Below are 20581 nucleotides of genomic sequence, written 5' to 3' on the forward strand. Positions count from 1 at the left end.
TTACACGTGTAGCAGCTTACTCCTGTCAGTGGAGCGCTGCTGCCCCCATGTGTTTAATGGGAGGTGTTGCACCCAGAAGGCTCTCTGAAGGCATTGGTACAAAAATACTCATTGATCAGATAACAGTGTGTGAAGAAAGACCATTACTTTTTATTTGCACATCGTAATAATGGGATAAACTAACTTTCCTGTGAGGTTATTTGTGATAATGTGTTTTTAGTAACATCACCATGAACAATTGTCTTGAAAGAAGTATTCTGATATTTTTGTCTGATAAGCACATACAGCTTGCACTACCCCTCTTAACAAGAAGTGAGAGTGATTTGGTGAGAGGTTTTATAAACATTTTTGTGACCACATTTCTTAGTTTTACCATTTGCCTTCCTTTTACATTCATCTTAAGAAACACCACATGTGAAAAATCAGCACAGCATGTCCACAATCAAATTATATAAAAATAAATACATTTACATTTGAAAAGAAACAATTGCTCACATCAAAGTCAAGACTTTCAAATGAAATTGTGAGTTTTAACCAAATTGTGATTTTTTTTGTGATTGTCAGAAAAGGCACCGCCACATTGGCCTGTTAGTAATAGTAATGAAAGCCCAATATGACTATAGCTATTAATGCAAAGACACTTCCTTTGGCCTGACCTGTGAAAAAAATGTTTTCCCTGCAGGCAACATGAAGTAGTTCAGGTAAAACGGTACAAGCTTAGCTGTCAGCATTACTCTCTACATGCTGAAGTTGCCTCCAGTAATATGCTGGTTGGCTACAGCAGGAAGCCATGCCTTGGGATGTACATGGTTCTTCTCCCTGTTGTCCAGTCACAGCGTTTCGCATAAACACCTTTGAGGGGAAAGTGCCTCCAGCATATCCATCAGTCTGCACTGGCCCACCAGGGAAGGACCTGCCAGCATCCAGGCATCTCGCCACAAAAAAAGATCTACTACATTGAAATTCAACACAGAGAGCTGCTGCTGAGACTTTGATGAACTGGGGGATGCTGCTGTTATACTATATGTGTATTTGAGACACTCACAGAAAAGCCTAACTGCTTCTTTGCTGTCCTTGTCCTATTTTACAGTGAATAGAGGAGGGCAGCGCCATATAGATATTATAGGGCTCTGGAGGAGGGGAAATGCTGATTCACAGGAAGGTCTTTTCAAATGTCTCATTCATTTTTCAGCACTGCCACACTGCTGTTGCCAGAATCATAAATAAAGTATACCTAGGGACTCTCCTCAAGCTCAATTGAAAACAGATATGAATGTTTTATAGATGAAGTTAAACTATGAGCTGTAACTGTTGGGCCTTGGACCCGCACACCCCTTTTCCTTATTGATACATCACTTACTGCAACGCAACAGGCATACAGTCGGCTGCAGCAGCATGCAGGAATTAACGACACAAAGGTCAAAGATTTCTGCACAAAATGGGCTCAACCTTAGTCGAAACAGGCCTGTGTGCCACACCCTAACCCTAACCCTGTCAGGGAGGGGAAACTGTTTCTTCTTGCTCTCAGCTACCATCCTGTTGACACAGATTGCCATGAAAAAAAGCGATTTAATGGTGATTTTCAAGTTGACACGGACACACATGTGCATACAGTACATGTTGCTATGCATGGCAATTGAAATGAGATTATGTAAGCAGGTTGGGGAGTTTTCTGCTATGACTCTCGTGCTGTGTAAGCACAGCCTGAAGCACAGCTTATTGATCTGTGTGAGCAGGACATTGACTGGTGCTGGATATGTGTCAATGTTTATAATGGGGATGGATAGCTTTCACATGTGTGTGTGGAGGGATGCATGTGTGTTTAGATCCTACATAGGTTGAGGACATAGAGTATTGAATGATTGTGTGTGGTGAGTGAAAGACCATTTATGTTAGAAAAGTGTGCTTTTAAAATGTATTGTTGTGCTATGCTGTGATATAAGGCTTCAGTAAGAGGGGGCCGAAGACAAATACAGAAAGATAGCGAAGCACATCTTTTTCAGTGTAGCCTGTTATTTTCAAAAAAATAACATACATACAGTTGCTTTATCAAATAAAAGCCTTAACTTTCTTAAAGTGGATTTGCTTTATTCCAATTGTAATCAAAAGACAGTTTTCTCTTTCAAAAATATTCTTTTAATCACAGGCAAACTAAAAACAGGGTTGTGGGAACCTTTTGCAGATGTATCATGACTTATACAAGATTTCAAGCTTGTAGGGGGGATGCAAAAAAGGCTGAATCACATATTTAAACATTGACTGTGCTGAATTTCCATTACTGTATTCATTCTGCATGACCTGACCTAGAAGTGCAGCTGAATTGCAATTCTCATCCCATCAAGTTGGGGCAGAGTGTTTTCTGTCAGTGCAGGTATAACTTTGAGTCATAAAAATTAGACACGGCTCGTCTCTGACTTCATTATGTGCAACAGGAGTTTGGCAGCGGTGCTAACACAAACCAATTTGCATGTGTAACTCTGAAAAAGTAGACTGACTCCATATCTTGCCACACTAAATCTCTCACAGAGTTACACCAAGGAATGTGCTGCAAATCAGAAACAGAATTGACCATCCCTGTGAATAAGTGCAAATACATTTGTATAAAGCTAAAACTTTCCTGGTCTGAGCTCTCCGAAGTGCTTCTCTTATTCTTGTAATAAATTGTGATGAAAAAAAGGTTATGCCTGCAGTCAAGACATTTAAACTCTCCCCTGATGGGACAGGTAATAGTAAGCAATACCGTTTACATCTTATTTACAGCATCTTGTAACAGAGGATTCCATTCGCCATAAACAGTTTCTTCTTCCTTGTCATGTTAAAGAGAAGCCAATTTTATTTCTCCTCATCTTTTTTCCGCTACTTCTTCAGTTCCTTTTTTTTATCCTCAATATATAGCAATACATGGCAACTCTTCGCAGCATCTTAATTTGTATTGGGTTGGTGCTTTGTTTGAAAGTAGTGACCAATAAAAACAGGTGAGAGTTATTTCCCCTCTCGAATTGACCTGTTTCACAAGTCTCAGCAGTGTTTTGGGGTTTTAGTGTACATATTTCAACACACAGGTATATTTCCTTTAACCTTTAACAAGGTTTTTGAAGCTGAAGTTTCCCAAATAATTTAGATATGAAACTACCTTGCACTATAACGATTTTACTATCCAATGACCTGATACGATGTTGGGAATATGAAGTAGCTCTGGTTAACACAGACTGGTGTTCAGGAGATAAATGGATAGAATATTTAAACTATAAAAGCATCGCAGAGATGTTGGATACAGGATCAACTTTTCTTAACCCCTGTTTAGAAACTCTACCTGTTAAGCCCCGAGCCTGTTTTTCAGGTCTCAGGCTCGAAATGACATGCCCAAAACAAATGACCATATCTTCCCTTCTAAAAGGGTTAAATTAATAATCTTTTTTCTCAAAGCAAGGTTACATCTGTGAGTTGGATGTAGAAGAATCAATATAAATGTTTTTATTTTAAAGTAAATTCAGATTGAACACAGTAAAAAAATGTAAATTATAGTGTCCGTCCAAAAAAAAAGATTACTTATAGTGAAAAACACCCTTGGATGATGGTAAGGTAGACTAAAAGCTTTAGGAATCCAAACTACAACAGATAATAAGTACCCTGTATCAAGATTGATGCAAAACAAGTTAAATTTGACCTTTTTAGAGAGAGTTAGCAACAAAAAAACACTTCTAGGGTCATTTGGGTGGATTTTTCATATCTCTGGCCCCCCTTGGTCGATTTTGATGATTGACATCTCTTTATAACCGCTAGAGCCAATAGAATCGAGGGGAACTCCCACATACACACACACACCTTATCAAATAAGGAGTGAGAGTGACGCATAGTCAAGACCGGAAGCTGCGTTAACTCTGGTGGCTACCATTAGCAGCTAACGTTTACTCTCCGATTTTTACATAAAAATGGAATTATGGATTATAAATACTTTTTTCAAAGTGACAGACACATTCAATTAACCTATGGATTAACCCTCAGCCACGTTTTTTCTTGTTTTAATGCCATTGAACACGACTTTTGATCAGAATAACAGCTAAGGTGAGACCATGTGCCGTTTTTGCTCCGTAATGCTATGTTGTGATGTCTGTGTTTGCTTCCCCTGTCGCGAGTTCTGATCGCTCAGTGATGATACTATACCTATATAATCTGTGGAGTCTCAGCTTTAATCGGATATCTTGTATGTGCAGTTACGATAAGTAATAAGGGTATCTTTATCTTGGGTTAGGGTTCTGTGCCAAAGTGCGTTAGCATTTTTTCGCTCAGGGGTCATTTAGATGCTTCTTAAGAGACTTGTGTTTTGTTTTGGTAAAAATTGTTTGTATCGTCAGTTAGCTGAGATTCTTCCCGTTAATCTGGTATAACACATTATTAGGTTTTTAAATATTAAGATGCCCTGAGACACATAAACTAATTTTGCAGTCAGTGTGTGAGCACACACAAACTCCCAGCCAGGCTGCGGGTGTGTGTGTGTGTGTGTGTGTGTGTGTGTGTGTGTGTGTGTGTGTGTGTGTCTGTGTTCGGGCTGGTTTCGCTGTGTCTCGCTGTCTCGCAGACGGCCACTGGGCTCATAGGGAGGGGGGCAGGACCTTTCAAGATTTGCTTTTTTTGGTGAAAAGCCAGTAGTGATATACACACACACACACACACACACACACACACACACATACACACACACACACACACACACACACACACACACACACACACACACACACACACACAACAAGGTGGATGTCATGGACCTTCATTTTATGTTGATGTTGACGTGTCTTACATTATTTCATTACACCAGGCAAACATACTTACTACATACTAGAGACAAACACTACTCACAGGGCACACAATTAATTTCTCTTCAAAGCAATGTGTCAATCTGCAACCTCTTTAGAGCTATAGGGTTAGGTCATCCTACTCTTTCATAACACCTTGGCAACATCACTCTTATGAAATTGTTATGATTATTTTTCATCTATATTGAAAAAGCCTTGTCAACAAGAAGCAGCAGCCTCCCAGGAGGTTATATCCTTGCAGTTTAAAACGTCTAATGCTTTGCTTCTAAAAAGATATACTGCACAGTTTGCCCTCTAGTGATTTATGATGTTTGCTTGGCAAATACTATGCTATTTGACTGTTTGCTGTTGGACTTCTGATTTCTAACTTGATCGTTGGTGTAATTGATGGTAAATGATTATAAATGACTAAGCTCAGCCTTCATCATTGTCATTCTTAAGGCTACATCTGTTATTGTCAACTATATTAAATCAAACACTGCAATCATTATGTTTGTTGGCAAAGGATAGATCCTCAGCAGCATGGTGTTGCAGTTGTTACATTTTTGGACGATGTTAAAAAGAGGATGGAACCAGAAATAGCATTTCTTCCGGGTCGGGGTAGTGAAGGGAGGGATGAGCAGCAGTGATGCTGCCTCTGTTTGCTCCGCACATCAGCAGCGGAGCTCCTCTCTCTCTCAGGCCAGCAGGCAGAGGCAGCGCGTCCGCCCGGAGAGAGACACCGCAGCGCATAGCGTTACTCCCGGCTGAACCGTTATCATATTCACGGTCTTCCCTAATGGATGTCCCCCCTTATACCGCCTTTTGATACTGGACGGTGCTCTTGTGGCCGCATTCAACGTGAGAAACACATCATCCCCGGCTTGGTTGTTTCGGGTTTTTTCTCGACGACACGGAGAGGACCACACTCCCCCCATCGTTAGCTCGCTAAGCTAGCTAGCCCGCTAACTTAGCCGTGATACTTTGTACCGTACTGGCGTCAGTTTTCTGTCTCGTAGCTAGACTGCGGTGTCTTGCGCCACAGTGGTGGAAGGAGGTGCCCTGTCCCCAAAGGTAAGCGAACATTACACGTGAATTACACTGGTATACTTGTGTTTTTTCAGGCACACTGTCAAACGCTGGCTGGTTTCTGGGCAGTGAGGCTCTATCGTTATCTATCAGCAAGCTGCAGACTGGCGCTATGGTTGAGGGGCTCTTGTTGACAGGAGCAGCCAAGCAACGGGGATGGGATGCGAGTCACGGTTAAACACACATTTTTTCACTTTACTTCGTTTCTATTTACTCGACCATTGTTGATACCCAACCAGTCTGAAGTGTGTTACATAAAAGAACGGATCGTTTGTCGATAAAACCGTCCCTCATTCATACTTTCATCCTACGTTAGCGTCTACTCTGTCGCTGTGGTGAATGGGCCATTGCCAGGTTCACGTTGTCTCACACATGCCGCATTTGACTGCAGTTAGTTTTTCTAACGGTCTATGCAAATGACGGTTAGGACAGTTATCAGATATACTTCCTTACAAGCAAACCACCCATACGGAAAATGAAAAGAAGCACCCTTTTTAAAGGAATAATAGTTGCTATATGGACTGTATGTACTCTCTTCCTGGTGGACGTTTCCTCATTTATCTCTGAACCTTTCTTAGTGTTGCAACACAACCTGGAAAGACGAGCTGCACATTTGGTATTCAACCCCTGCTTGTTGTGTCTTTTGTTTCCTGATAGAGGTCGTGTGATTTGTCTGTGTCTGATGCATATAGGAGGTAAATAACTAGTGGCCAGATGAAACCGCTTTCCTTCATTGTATGGCTGCAGATACTGAGGGCCCTCCTGCTCAGTTGAACAGAGGTTAATCACATTTCATATAATTCATCATAAGAGACCTTTTCATAGGGTTTGGTTGAAGCATGTGTGGCCTGGTTGTGTGTGAAGAGACTCATTGAGTGAATGAAAGAGGAGAGAATGAGCGTGCATGAGTGAGCACGCATTAACAATGCTGTAATTTTGTCAAGAGATAATACAAATGTATTCACTATCAAGCCTGTAAGAGCCTTCAGTTGCAGAGCAGAGCACATGAAGATGTAGACGGGGAACCAATTAAATTAATCTGTCATGTTCCTTAAAGGGAGGGAAAAGAGGAGCATGTATTATTTATTCAGTGTGTGTGGCTGCCTGTACAGTACTGTGCAGTAGGACAATATCCTGTGTAGCTGGAGGGAAGCTTCTGTTTCTGCTACCTGTAGCATTGGTCCCAAGTTGCCAGAACAAAGGCTAATTGCTTTGATCACAGGAATATCTGTGTGGTGCAGTTAAACTACGTAAATGGAAGCACTGACATGACCATGTAGGTCAGAATCGTAAAATATAGTGGTTGTTGCCTTTTAATTGTATATGTTTTAAGTTCTCAGCACATGCATTTTTTCAGATTTGTTTCCATGTTCGCGACCCAGCCTCAGAGCTGTAAATCTGAACTCAACCCTGTTTTAAGGCATGACTGTCCAGCATTGGAAGGAAATGAATCATGTTCCTCAATTCAAGGCCGTGGAGTCGGCATGATGCGTTTCCTGCTATGTGTGTGTTGAGTGTGTATTCAAGCCTCAGCAGATGTGCCTGCTTTTATGTATGTGTCCCTCTCTTCCATCATTAATTTGGGAGTTTTGCAAACTGGGAACATTTTGGCCAATCTTCAGTACACAAATTCAGTTAAAGGTGAGTATTTAGATTACGATAAAATTAGGTTCTTGTATAAGACATGAATCACATGATTGAGGGCCCTCAGCATGTATAAGACTACAAAGATGTTTGTGTGTTAAGATACGTCACTGTGGCTTGAGCTCATATAGAGGGCAAGTGTAAGTATAAGGTTGTGTGTGCTTCCACTGTGTAATGGAAATACAGGTGGTAATAATCATGATAATAGTATGCTTGGGAATGTAGTTAGTTTAATGTGCACAAAACTCCCAATTATAAAGCCTGTGCACAAAAGATTACTTACATTTTGTTGTGTTTGTAGAAATTAATTATTCTTTTATTAAGTATATTAAACTGAAAGTGAAACATGTAAAGGTAAAACATCTCTGCTATCCATAGCGTTGGTGTGTATTGGTATTTATGAATGTATGTGCTCGCCATAGAGTGTGGCTGTGGTGCATTTATTGCTCCGAGCTGCTCAGGAACAATAGCTCTATTCTGGCCCATGTCTCCGGAGAGAGGCAGCAGCATTCGGCGTTCCCGGCACTCTGTGTGCCAGCAAGGCTTGGTTTGGGATTGGGTTTCCACAGCCACCTGGAGCTCAGAGCACAGGAATGCCATTGTTCCTCCTTCCAGACTATGGCCGGATCAGACACACAAGCAAACACACACAGACACATGCATGTACACACACTGGACACATAGCTTGCAAGAAGAAGAGCTCATATATCGTCTTCCTGCCAACCCCAAAACTTAGGTCACCCTGCTTTGGAACGTGGACGTTGCTTATATAAATAGACAGTGGAACATCAAGCCTCTGCCTGCCACTGAGACCTGACATAAGCAGCAGAGCAATATGCTTGTCTGAGTGGCTGCTGGGTATTTTTAGCTGCAAAGCACAGAAACAGATCTGTGTGCTGAATTTCTTGTACTCACGCTTTTTGTTATGCCGTTTATCACATCTGATCATCTGCAACCTAAATCTAAGACTTAAGACATGTGAAATGAATGAGCAGTGATTTGAAATGCAATTTAGTCAATTTATCTAGCTAAAATAGCCCACTATTGATGCTGTCTCTGTCTCCTTTCTCTGTATTATTATTCAGGACAAGCTTTTGATGTTTGATAACATCAACTTGAGCGAGACAAAATATAATGAGCAATTTTGACTATCGTATCAGTCATTTTTTAGATCAACAAAATAAGTGATTAATCTAAAGATTGACAGATTTATGGATTGTTGTTTGTTTATGTTTAATCCTAAAATTCTTATTAAAGGAAAATAATAGACAAACATTTAATCAGACTTGAAAGGCTTAGACCTTGAAATGAAATTTCAATTCAAAAGAACACGTATTGTCGTAGAGAGACTAGCGCAAGCGTCGTGATACCTCTTCTCTTATCTTTGCCAGCTGACGAAATGTCTTGTTTATTTTAAAGTTGTCTCTTTAATCAAATTTTTCTCTCACAAGAACACATTTCACAATCAGCTCTAAGTCATCTGATTACCGAGTTTTGTTTACTGGATTTTGTTTTTAATAATGTCGTCTGATCACGGCACGCATCAGAGAGACTTATCTCCACACTTTGCATTAATGGGTTTTAGCAATGTGGCAGTGCAGCAATAACCAGATTTGTTTACCAAAGATATCATAATTTGATATGTGCATTGACATAACTTAAAACTTTTTTTATCCTTATTAGAGCAGAGACAGTTAAGAGTAGGGATGGGTATCGAGAAGCGGTACTAAGTCAGTACCGGTACCTGATTGGACGGTATTGGTATACCGTTAAGCCGCTGGACAAACGGTGCTACTATCAATATATGAATTATGCTACTTCCTTAGTTTAAACAATTCTGGGCTAACGGCTACTTTAGCACATAGCTGGCAAAAGCGATCTTCGTCATGTTATCTGCACAAACAACATATCACATGAAAGCTGATTCCATTGGTGTAAGTCTCATCGCTGTACGAACAAAACTCACTGAACTAGCAGCCAGGAAAGACCAAGAAAACATCTTGTTTTAACTGAATAATGGTCATGTTTACATGGATTTATGAACTGCCCCTAATTACCGCCCCCCTTCCAGAGACACACTGTCACACACACTCATACCTGCTTGGTATGACATTGAAAAAGTTACATTAAATAATAAATACAAATAAATTACAATAAAATGACTGGTTAATCTTCACATCTTGTAATCATGTCTATAATTTTGAGCACCAAATTATTAAAAAGTATCGATAAGAGTATCGAAAAAATACCGGTATCGGTAAAATCCTAACGATACCCCCATCCCTAGTTACGAGTGACAGGAACTGTTGGGATAGAGAGGTAGGGGGCACATGCAAGAAACAACCCCTGTGTGATTATTTATATTCATTTATCTTTATTTTTTATTGTAAAAGTAAGCTTGGGTGTGCTTCTTTTTCTGTTTTAGTTTGCTTAGATTGACTTTTTGTCTGGAAACTGGGAGCCTAATATTCCAGAAACACTCCGGATGTAGTTTAGCTAGATGAGATAACACAGACCTAAATGGTTGGTCTTCCGACAAAGTGAGAGAAACAGAAAACAGAGGAGGTTGAGTAAAAGAGGGAGAGAGATAGCCATGAACAGCATTTAGTTATTTCTCTCAGTCCTCTCAATCTCAGCTGTGTGTGTTTGCATATGTGTGTGTCCTCTGGCTTTACAGCGGGTCACATTAGGGATAGAGTTGCACAGAAGTGGGTCAGCCAGTGCCACCAGGGAGTCTTGCCAGCTCCCTCTCAGGCTGAAACCAACTAAAGGCCAGCGCTCACACGAACCTCGGTTGTGTGCATGTGTGTTCGTTGTAGGTGTACGCTTTTGTTGGTATTGATTTTTGGTATGTGTGCGTTAATGCACAGATTCACAGACACAGTGTGATCTTTGCTATTCTGTCATTCTTTGAGGTAACATGCCCCCGCCTTGTTCACTGCACTTTGACACCTTATAAACAACGTGGCTGGAAACTGAAACTCTGTAAAGCTGTGAAGGAAACATGTTTAGATGTGTTTATGTTTAGACCGCATACAGGGCCTCTACAGGTGATTCAGAGACTGTCACACTGAGTGTGTCTCGGCTGGATGGACTCAGTGTTTCTGCCGGCTTAATGATAAGGAAATATGATTTAGCCCAGTATTCAGCAGAGGTGTATTTCATCTCGTAGCTGCAGTCTCTTGTTTTCTGCATTGGTTCTCCTCTGACAAGGACTTAGTGATCTATTTCTGTTCTCAGTTTGCTTTCCTGTGTCCCTGCATTGCTGAGTGACTTCATGAGGTAATACGTTGACAGTAATATAAGCAAAGTACAAGGCTGAATGATTGCACAATATGGTAAAGATCACACATAACTTCAATCCAATATGAATAAAAGCTGCGTCTCCAAATGAAGTGGAAAGCATGTTTTTAACAATGACCCACTTTTCACCACTGGACAGAGGAGCTTAGGTGTGAAATGTGCAGGGATTCAAGAGTTCAGCAGCAAATACTACATTTGATTTATTATTTACACAACCTCTTCCTCCAGTGTTGACTTTGCAACCAGTCAAACATAAAGCTGTCTGGAAATAACTCAAATATCTGATTCATGATTTTGGATTGGAATACATAAATATTTTGAATGAGCCAGTCTCAACATGCATGTGATCCACATTCCAGCAAATGAAGGATGACTTTCTCACGAGAAACTATAACCTGCTTCATGTTGTCATTGAAAACATGGTAGAAACATTTAAGTATTTACAATGATTAGTCTAACACACGTAGCGAAGTTGTGCCATTTGAATGATACCATAGGAGCTTTTTGTGTTAATGTTTGAAGCGCCTTCAAGAAGAGTTCGATTCACCAGGTTTCCAGGAACACGACTACACGTACGAAAGTGTTTGCTAACTATTTTGTTTTCTTAAATTAAAACTTTATATGTCAGTGTGGTGTTTAAAACTTTCCCCCAAGTGGACAAAAAACCCTTGAGAAAATGAAGGTTTAAAAAAAAAAAAACAGTCTGATCAGCAAGGAAAGTCAAACCCAACAAGTAGATCAGAAATACACAAATCAAAATGTATAGTGTTTTTTTTTTGGGCACATGAATATTCTGAGAGTGAGTTAAATGCACAAGAATCTTGCGTTTGTTAGTGAAGACAAAAAATATGGTAATTTTTAGGGATGCTCCGATCGATCGGCCGATATTCACTCTCGGCCGATCGATCGGTGCTCTCTATAAAGGCCGATCAGGAGAGCCGATCACATGAAGTCAAATACATGACACTTTTCTCTGTGCGCGGCAATACAAGCTCGCCAAAATGGCTTCACCAGTCTGGCAGTATTTTAAGGTGTCCGAAAAAGACAATAAAATAGCGGTATGCAACGTGTGTGAAGCAGAAATCCCTCGTGGTGGAACGCAACAACGACAATTGAATACCACAAACCTCATTAGACATTTGAGAGTTCGTCACGTCAAAGAATACGGCGAGTATGAAAGGCAAGCCAGCGCCAAGTCAGTAAAAACTCTGTCATCCACTCAGTTGACAGTTAGTGACACATTTAAACGGCAGGAACCCTATAGCAGAGACAGCAAGAAGTCAAAAGAAATAACAGCAACGGTAATGGAATAGCAAATATATAATTCTACACAACAGAGTTTCCGTTAGAAAGCTCTCCTGGATCACCTGTAGCTCCGCCCGCGGTGACTGACCGGTGAAACACACTTCAAGTTAGACCCAACACACTTAGTTGTTTTATCTACCTCTGGAACAAGCTAAACTAATTATAAATATATTTATTCTTCACTGTCGGGTCACTCATTACTGGATCAGTGAGCTACATGAGACGATACTGACGGGCTGTCAGCAGAGGGAGAGAGGAAAGGAGAGTGCTTCCGCTCATTTCTTGCTCAAAGTTAATGTAAACTTGAATAATCTACTTCATTTGAATGTAATAATTATGTTGGTTGTTTGTGGAAGCGCATCATGTATTGAAAAATGAATCTGAACTTTTCGATCCGTTACGATTATAAACTGAAGCAATATAAAAATGAGCCCCATTAACTGAGTTTTAAACATCACTTTAAATGGAAGATCCCCATAGGCCCCACCCACACTGTGATCGGATCGGCGATCGGTATCGGCCGATTCTGATTTCGGCGATCGGCCCCAAAAACCCTGATCGGAGCATCCCTAGTAATTTTGGTCATCAGGATAATAGCCAAATCCTATTTCCACGTCTTTTCCACACCTGAACATGTCATTGCAACTTTAATAGCTTGAACGAAATCCAATTGGATTTGCAATTTGACTTGTTGTTGCAAGCAAAGTTGGCTTACTACTGATATCATCCAATGACAGTGTTGACTTCCCAAACAGTACTACCTGTGCTTGGATAGCACAAAGCTAAACAGGCAACAGAACAGCCTTGCATTGAGTAACACTATACTCCGTGTTCAGCTGAGCTCCAACAATTCCCGTCTTTGTGAGATTGTGCTGCTGATCATGCGTCCGTATGTTGCTCACAGCATCTGTTTCACTCTGAGATATGACCCGACAGGAAAAGACAGTTTCCATAGCGACAGGGCCGGCTCCTTGCCCATCCCCCCCCAAACCCGCCATAGAAGGTAGTGGAATATGTCCCAATTTTTGCTGACTCATGGAGAAACAGTTGTGTTTCACACGCTTACACACATATGTCTCTAAAATTCAGCCTTGAATTATATTTTTAGCATCTTCTTAATGTCTTTGACAATGTGTGTGAGTGTGTTGCCTTCTTCATCCAACCGTGTTATCTTTTAAGACTTGAATGACAAGGGAATTAAGATCTCAAAGTTAGAGTTCTTTATGCTGTCAATTAAAGGAAGGTTGTTTTGTGTGTGCATGGTGGCCATGTTGCTCTTTATTGATCTCAGTGGGGACCAAACATTACTTTTTAAAGGGTGGCAAGCAGAGTGCGGAAGACCAGTGCTAATGCTGGTGCCTCGGTCAAGGACAACGGCAGCATGAGTGCACTGTCACCCCCCTTCAGCCCCATAGTGAGGTAGTTGTAGAGTTCAAAGCCAGGACCTTCTTGCTGTGAGGCAATACTGAGTCACTGAGCTGCTCTACCCACAGAGCTGCTAAAACAAGAAAGCCCAGGGAGGATGTATAGAGATAATAATAATAATTCCTTACATTTATTATAGCGCTTTTCCAGATGCTCAAAGCGCTTTACAAATACACATATTTCACTGTGGACAATACCCACAGGAGCAAGTTCAGGTGAAGTGTCTTGCCCAAGGACACAACGGCTTTACAGACGCGGGTTTCACCCCTTGATCTGATGATCATTGCACAGCGCACTGCGCCACACCGTCCATCTTCACGTCTCGAAGTCATCGAGGCGCTTTTACAAGTACACATTGATATCATACATGTACTGTGGACATTACCCACAGGAGCAAATCCGGGTGAAGTGTCTTTCCCAAGGACACAACGGCCTGACGCAGTGGCGGCAGGAGCGGGTTTCGAACTGGAGTTCCCCAGCACCCCCCCTTGATCTGATGATCAGATGCACAGACCACTGCGCCACCCGTCCCCTAAAGATGTATCACTCCATATCTCTCTGCTTTCTTCCAGAAGGAGATCACCCGGTTTGTTCCTGGATAACAGTTCCTAATTGGTTCCTAATTAGTGTTCAGTGCTTTCACTTTTGTTTTCTTGCAAAGCACATGTCAAAAGACTGCGCTTGATAGTGATACATTTTGTCCCTGATAAAGATTTTTAAGACCAAGCAAGTATGGAAGGTGAAAGGACTTTGAGATTAATATAATGTCAATTGTGTTTATAGTTACTGGCTCACCAATCAGTTTTGATTTGCTCTCTAAAACTCCTTTCCATTAGAGCAGTGAATGAGTTAAAAAAGTTCAGTTTACTTGTCAAGAGTTGCCTCTATGATCCCAAACAAACACAAATGTTTCCACAAACAGAAAAAAGTATGTGATTACTCTGTCAAAAGTGTGTATGCACTCGCAAGGTTGTTTAGTTAATTCATTGTTCAAAACAGTAGGCGATGTGTCCCCTGGATGGATTCTGTAAGTTTTGGATTTAGAGGAAAGGAGATCACTTGCGGAGGGCACAAAGGACAGACTCCAGCTGTAACAGCTCTGCGCTCTGTCTCGTGTGACAGAGCGAGCTATCTGCCCCGGGCTCACCCTGACCAAGGTACAGCCCCCCCCTGGGCCTGTATACACACACCCATCCATCTCGAAGACCTTATCTCCTACCAGGCTGCTACTCTTGAGTGTCTGTTTGCATGTGTGTGGGTCTGTGTGTTTGTGTGTCATAGGACTCTTTGAGTGGAGTTGTTCTGGCCCGGTCACACTGATACAGTATCAACTTCTGGCTGATTGACTGCAGAACAACAGACCCATTGTTTTTCAGAAACTGCAATTCTACGAGCCACAAATGTCAGGGTGTGTGTGTGTGTGTGTGTGTGTGTGTGTGTGTGTGTGTGTGTGTGTGTGTGTGTGTGTGTGTGTGTGTGTGTGTGTGTGTGTGTGTGTGTGTGTGTGTGTGTGTGTGTGTGTGTGTGTGTGTGTGTGTGTGTGTGTGTGTGTGTGTGTGTGTGTGTGTGTGTGTGTGTGTGTGTGTGTGTGTGTGTGTGTGTGTGTGTGTGTGTGTGTGTGTGTGTGTGTGTGTGTGTGTGTGTGTGTGTGTGTGTGTGTGTGTGTGTGTTGTGTGTGTGTGTGTGTGTGTGTGTGTGTGTGTGTGTGTGTGTGTGTGTGTGTGTGTGTGTGTGTGTGTGTGTTGTGTGTGTGTGTGTGTGTGTGTGTGTGTGTGTGTGTGTGTGTGTGTGTGTGTGTGTGTGTGTGTGTGTGTGTGTGTGTGTGTGTGTGTGGTGTGTGTGTGTGTGTGTGTGTGTGTGTGTGTGTGTGTGTGTGTGTGTGTGTGTGTGTGTGTGTGTGTGTGTGTGTGTGTGGTGCCGTTTTAAGAGTTTAACGCACATTTTGAGGATTACAGGGTTTATGTTGGCCACGATAATCATGACATGAATGAAATGTTTTTTTTATATAATCCTGAACCTAAAGCAGGGGAGAACCTTGAACCTTTTTTGTTGCCGCTGCAGCCTTTGTTCTTTAAGATCAGGAAGATGGAATAGGGAATTAGAATTGGGGTGCACAGGGGCATAGTGATAGAAAGTAAATTATAAATATGTCTAATTTAATAGATTTGAATCAGGAAAGCTAGAATATGCCCGGGGCTCGTTGTGTGTGTGTGTGTGTGTGTGTGTATGTTTTAATGACCTCAGTCAGGTGCTGCTTAATTGAAAAGATGATGCGTGTCTTTGTGGGGGAGTTGTAAGTGAAGTTGAATGTGTATTTTTACCTTTGCCAAGTAATGTGATTTTGTGGAAACCAATAGGCTATTGATTGTCAGTTGTACAGTCTAATAGATCAGACCTCTTTAAAAGGTCCGGTCCTGTTGAATAGGAGGAATAATGAGGACAGAGGAATGTTACATGATGCTGCTGAGTGCCATTGAGGGACTGAAACATTTAATTCTCTCCAGCGAAAGAACAACAGATCTATTCTTTGTTGAAGTCTGACATTTTGGATATTACATACGCTTGCAGTGACTAGCCACATTCAGCTAGCCAGTTATATTATATTTGGACATACACAAGTTGTGTACTTACTCTGCTGTTTGTAAAGTGCTACATGTGGAAAATACAGTACAGCAAATATGTTAATCCCAGACATTGCCAAGATGCCACAGAAGAGGAAAAGATTGCATGCTGTGTCAAATTGCGAGGAAGTCTTTCCTGGATTGGGAATGTTGCCGGGAGCATCCGAGCACGCAGCTGGGAGTGTGCACGCTCTTAAGCCTGATCTTTTTAACACGGCTGCTGGCCAGAGCAGGGACAGCAGGGAGGTTCAGAACCAAGAACGCATAACAAGCCTCCAGATGTTACCAATAAACACAAATATAGTTTGTGTGTTAATCTGTGCTGTCTTTGGCCACACACCAATGAGGCTACTTGCCCGGTGCCACACACTGGCATAGCTTCAAATACAAAAAAGAAATAAAAAACCTATTAAGGTCATTCCTAGGAGGTCAGCGCCCACCTTCAAAGTACGGCCACACAGCTGTTATTGATCAAAGTAAGCTTTTTGAGCTTCATCAACGAATATATTTTCTTGTAAAATGTCTGCGGTAATCAGTAACATCGGTGTTATAACAAATTGACCACCCGCTAGGAAGTTTTCCTCACGTGGCATTCCTAGAACGAGTGTGTCATCTCTGCCAGGTCTGTTAACAGTGATCCAGCATCCTGCTCTCTACTTTCAGTAAACGGGAAGCATATCTCTCTCTCTGTCCGAGTCTCCTTTCATCTGTCCGTTCTATCGGCGTTCTTTCTTCTTCTTCCTACCAGGTCTCCCTTTGTGACCACAAACAGTAGGCCTATATCTAGAAAGGTTCCACAACACATCCTTTTTATGAAAAGCCAAACAGGCTGTTTAGGGAGAAGTTTATTCTAGGATAAGAGTGACAGGTTGGTATGTCCAGGGAGCGAGCTGCTTCTTACCTATTTTCTCCTTGGGCTATTCCTGGCGTTCCTGTTCCTCCCTGGGTTTCCCCTGGAAAGCTGTCAGAAATGGTGAGCTACAGCTACAGTTCCATGTTGAACTGGTGTTGTCATCTTTTGTTGCCTTTCCTCTTGTCCCTATTTAGCATGGATTTGGTGTGTGTGCGTGCATGAGGGGTTGCAGGCCCCTTCAGGCCTTCCTTTCCCACACCACTGGAGACGTGAGGTGTTTGACAGAGCAGGGGGTCGAGGGAGGGCTGTGAGAAGGTGCAGTTGGCACAGGATGAGCACAACATTGTTTGTTGTTGCTCAGTGCAAAGATGCCATCTTTGGACTCTCTGCACATATAGAAACCCTGGATGGGAACACACACTTTATACTCTAGTTATCACTCAGTCTTTACAAACTTTTTTCGAGTCTTACCCGGTTTCTCCGTCTTCTCATCTCTCTGTGTTTCTCCGGCAGAGAGAGTGGAACAGTTGGGTTTAATGCTTCACCATGGCCGGTTGGTCACAGTGTGTTCACGCTGAGCTTGGGGAATTGTGAAGGACTGATTTGACTGTCTGTTAGTTCAAGCTCAGCCCACACTGCCCTCTAAATTGTGCAGAACAAAGGTTGTTTCAGAGCTCCTCAACCTTGTTTGGCTCTGCTTTGAAACCTCAGTGGCCTCAAGCCTTAGCATGCCAACTATAGCCTGCTGGGTGTTATGTGGGCACCGACGGGTATAAACCACATGATGTGTGTGCAAAGTGATTTAATTGTGCTTGCTGCTAGATAACTTTTGCTTTCTAGCAGTGATTTCATAATGAGTCCGCCCATGAGCTCCTCCTCACCTCTGCATTTGTTAGTCTGTCTCAGTCACTGGCCTTTTGGATTTACGACAGGAATTACGTCGACCCAGACTGAATGGAAAGAGGCCTGCGTGGGAGACTTGGTGGATTATAAACAGGGAGTGTTCTGTAGCACAGAGATATAAGCAAGGGTAGGGTGAGATGATGAGGACCCAGCCTTGTGGCTGCCAAGCTGCATTAGCTGCGTTTGTTCTCAGCCGCTCACAGCTGGAGCAAAGAGAAGTTCAGCTGTAGGGTTGTGCGATTGGACGAATATCAATGTGACGCTTCCTCCCTGCATTACACTGTAAGAGTCTTTACTCTTAGTGTAAACATTCAAACATGTTCATTCTGTTTATTCTTTTATGAATGTTATGCTGCTAGACAGTTTAAGCAAACATTTTTGTATCCAGGTTTCAGGGCTTACCACATCAAAACAAGCGCACTGCAGCAAGTGAATTGCTCACTTCTGGTCGATACTTGATCCGCCCTAATAAGGTCAGTATTGGCACAAAGTCCAACAGATTGTATTGGTTTATTTCTACAGAGAATGGTAATTGTCATGCTCAAGGGAGAACTGGTGTTGTAAAAATGGTGCTCACGTTATGCTCTGATGTTTTTATAACAGAAGCTTGTGAGGCTTTACAACAACACCAATCCTCCAACTCTGCGACAAAGTGGACTCAGTATTTATGCCTCTAGATCCTTGTTTCAGTGTAGCGTTGGCCTACATAATGTCATGTTCCACTGGCACAGCTCACTGTTTGGACAGGTCCATCTCTGCTCACTTGCTCTGCATTACACATCTGACCAAGGCCCAATCCCAAACCGCCCCCTACACACTACCCCTACACACTACCCCTACACACTACCCCTCTGTTCGCACGGAGGGTCCGCCACATTAAGTAGTTCCAGCAAACATCCACCAGTGGCGAACCGTCAGGGCCTTCAAGGTATTCAGAGAATACCCTGGAACACTCAGATAAAACAAACAAAAAATCGATTTAATTATATAAATAAAATGTAATTAAATGTATATAAAATGAATAAATGAGAATCGTATCTGTGTTGTTGATCTGTAATATTACAGTGTTGATTTGTTTGTCCTTCTCGGACCATGCACTACGCATTTCAGTGGTGTTGTGTTAGAAAAGAAAGCAACCAATCAGATCTTGTTTTGGGTCTCTGGGTAGAATATCCTTCAACCAAGGTATTCTACATCCTTGATCGAATGCCCTGGCCGTTGCACTGAATGAGAGCGTACGTTTGGACTGACAGTTTCATCAACCAATCATAATTGATTTGTAGCCAATGGGCGTATTCTTTCAGAGTTTCCCTCGGTTCAGGGTATTCTAGAAGGCCCGCTAATTAACTAGCTCGAGACCGAGGATCTATGCGACAAAGCAATTCATGCCGTTTTATTGTTTTTAACGTTGAAAGGGCAAGTGCAACAGATGAAGATTAAGTTGTTACGGAATTGTTGTGAGTACCCTTTTCAAGCCAACAATTCAGTGAAAAGACGGACATTATAACGCCGGGGGGGGGGGGCGGCGGGGGGTGTGTGTGTCTACAGAAGGTCCAGTTGTGATAGACACGGTTCGCCACTGACATCCACTGATACATTGCGATGATAATAACCTCATGATAACCTCATATTTTTTTAACTTAGGATCATACCTGTGTTTAGTCTAGAAAAAGGTAAATGTGTGCATTTTATTATAAAGTTGTGTGTATTTACAGACTGTTGCAAAAACTAAGAAGCTTATAAACATCAGGTTTAAAACTAAAAGAGCTTTACAAAGAAGTAACACAATTAAAGATGTTTGGAGTTTTATTTTAGTTATTCATTTGAAAGTTTTGTCAAAGAGATGCTGATTTGAAACCGTTGTTACATACAGTTACGGCATTTTCTGTTTCTGCCGGAGAGAGGGGAGGCCGTCCCAAAGCTTGCTGCTGTATTTACTCCCTCCATCTGACAGGAGGGAGCCTCATGTGTCACTCCACAGAGTTCACTCCGTCACTGAGGGGGAGTGTGTAGGGGTTAGGGTGTAGGGCAGGGGTGCCCAACCTTTTTTGAACCGAGAGCTACTTTTAAAGTTGCCAGTCTGCCGAGATCTACCAGTCCAAATAGAGAGGCGTAGCCATTACTGACAGCCTACAACCAGGTAAATACACACTTCTACTTGTATATAACTGAGTAGTGTTGCTACAAAAGTATAAATTAGGCTTACTAATAAGACAATTCAGATCTGAAGCTACACAGGAATCTGCTGCCAAAGTGCAATAAAAAAGACACAATTAATAGAATCAAACCCTTTTTTTGTTGCATTTAGTAGAGTATAAAAATAAATGCCTTTTTTAAAATAGGATGCAAGCAACACTAGTTTCTTAACCTGAATTGATAATAGACTATAATCTTTATCTTATACCATTTTGTACAATAATTATAATGAATAAGTTCAAACAAACTAAAACTTACAGCTGATTAATAACGGTATCTAACTTGAGTTTTTATTATATCAAAAACCTGTTGAAATGCTTCTGTTATTTTTACTGTCCCCAAAAAGCGCGTCGGCAGCCTCCAGGAATGCTTCTTACACAACTTCGCCGTCTTTGAAAGACTTCATGTGTTTCGCAAGAACGTGACTGACACGATAAGATGCTATG

The 20581-nt window shown here is 41.8% G+C and overlaps 1 protein-coding gene across 1 annotated transcript in view; it reads left to right on the forward strand.

The window, feature by feature from the left end:
- The first annotated feature begins 5448 nt into the window (after window positions 1-5448).
- The window catches only part of galnt1 (UDP-N-acetyl-alpha-D-galactosamine:polypeptide N-acetylgalactosaminyltransferase 1), a 47317-nt gene continuing 32184 nt past the window's right edge, over window positions 5449-20581 (forward strand). The window contains exon 1 of the mRNA XM_034228119.1: window positions 5449-5870. The gene's annotated coding sequence lies outside the window, so the exon portion shown is untranslated. The remainder of the gene's footprint in view (window positions 5871-20581) is intronic.

The sequence above is a fragment of the Gymnodraco acuticeps genome, unplaced genomic scaffold (genome assembly GCF_902827175.1).
Source record: "Gymnodraco acuticeps unplaced genomic scaffold, fGymAcu1.1, whole genome shotgun sequence".
Taxonomy (NCBI): Eukaryota; Metazoa; Chordata; class Actinopteri; order Perciformes; family Bathydraconidae; genus Gymnodraco; species Gymnodraco acuticeps.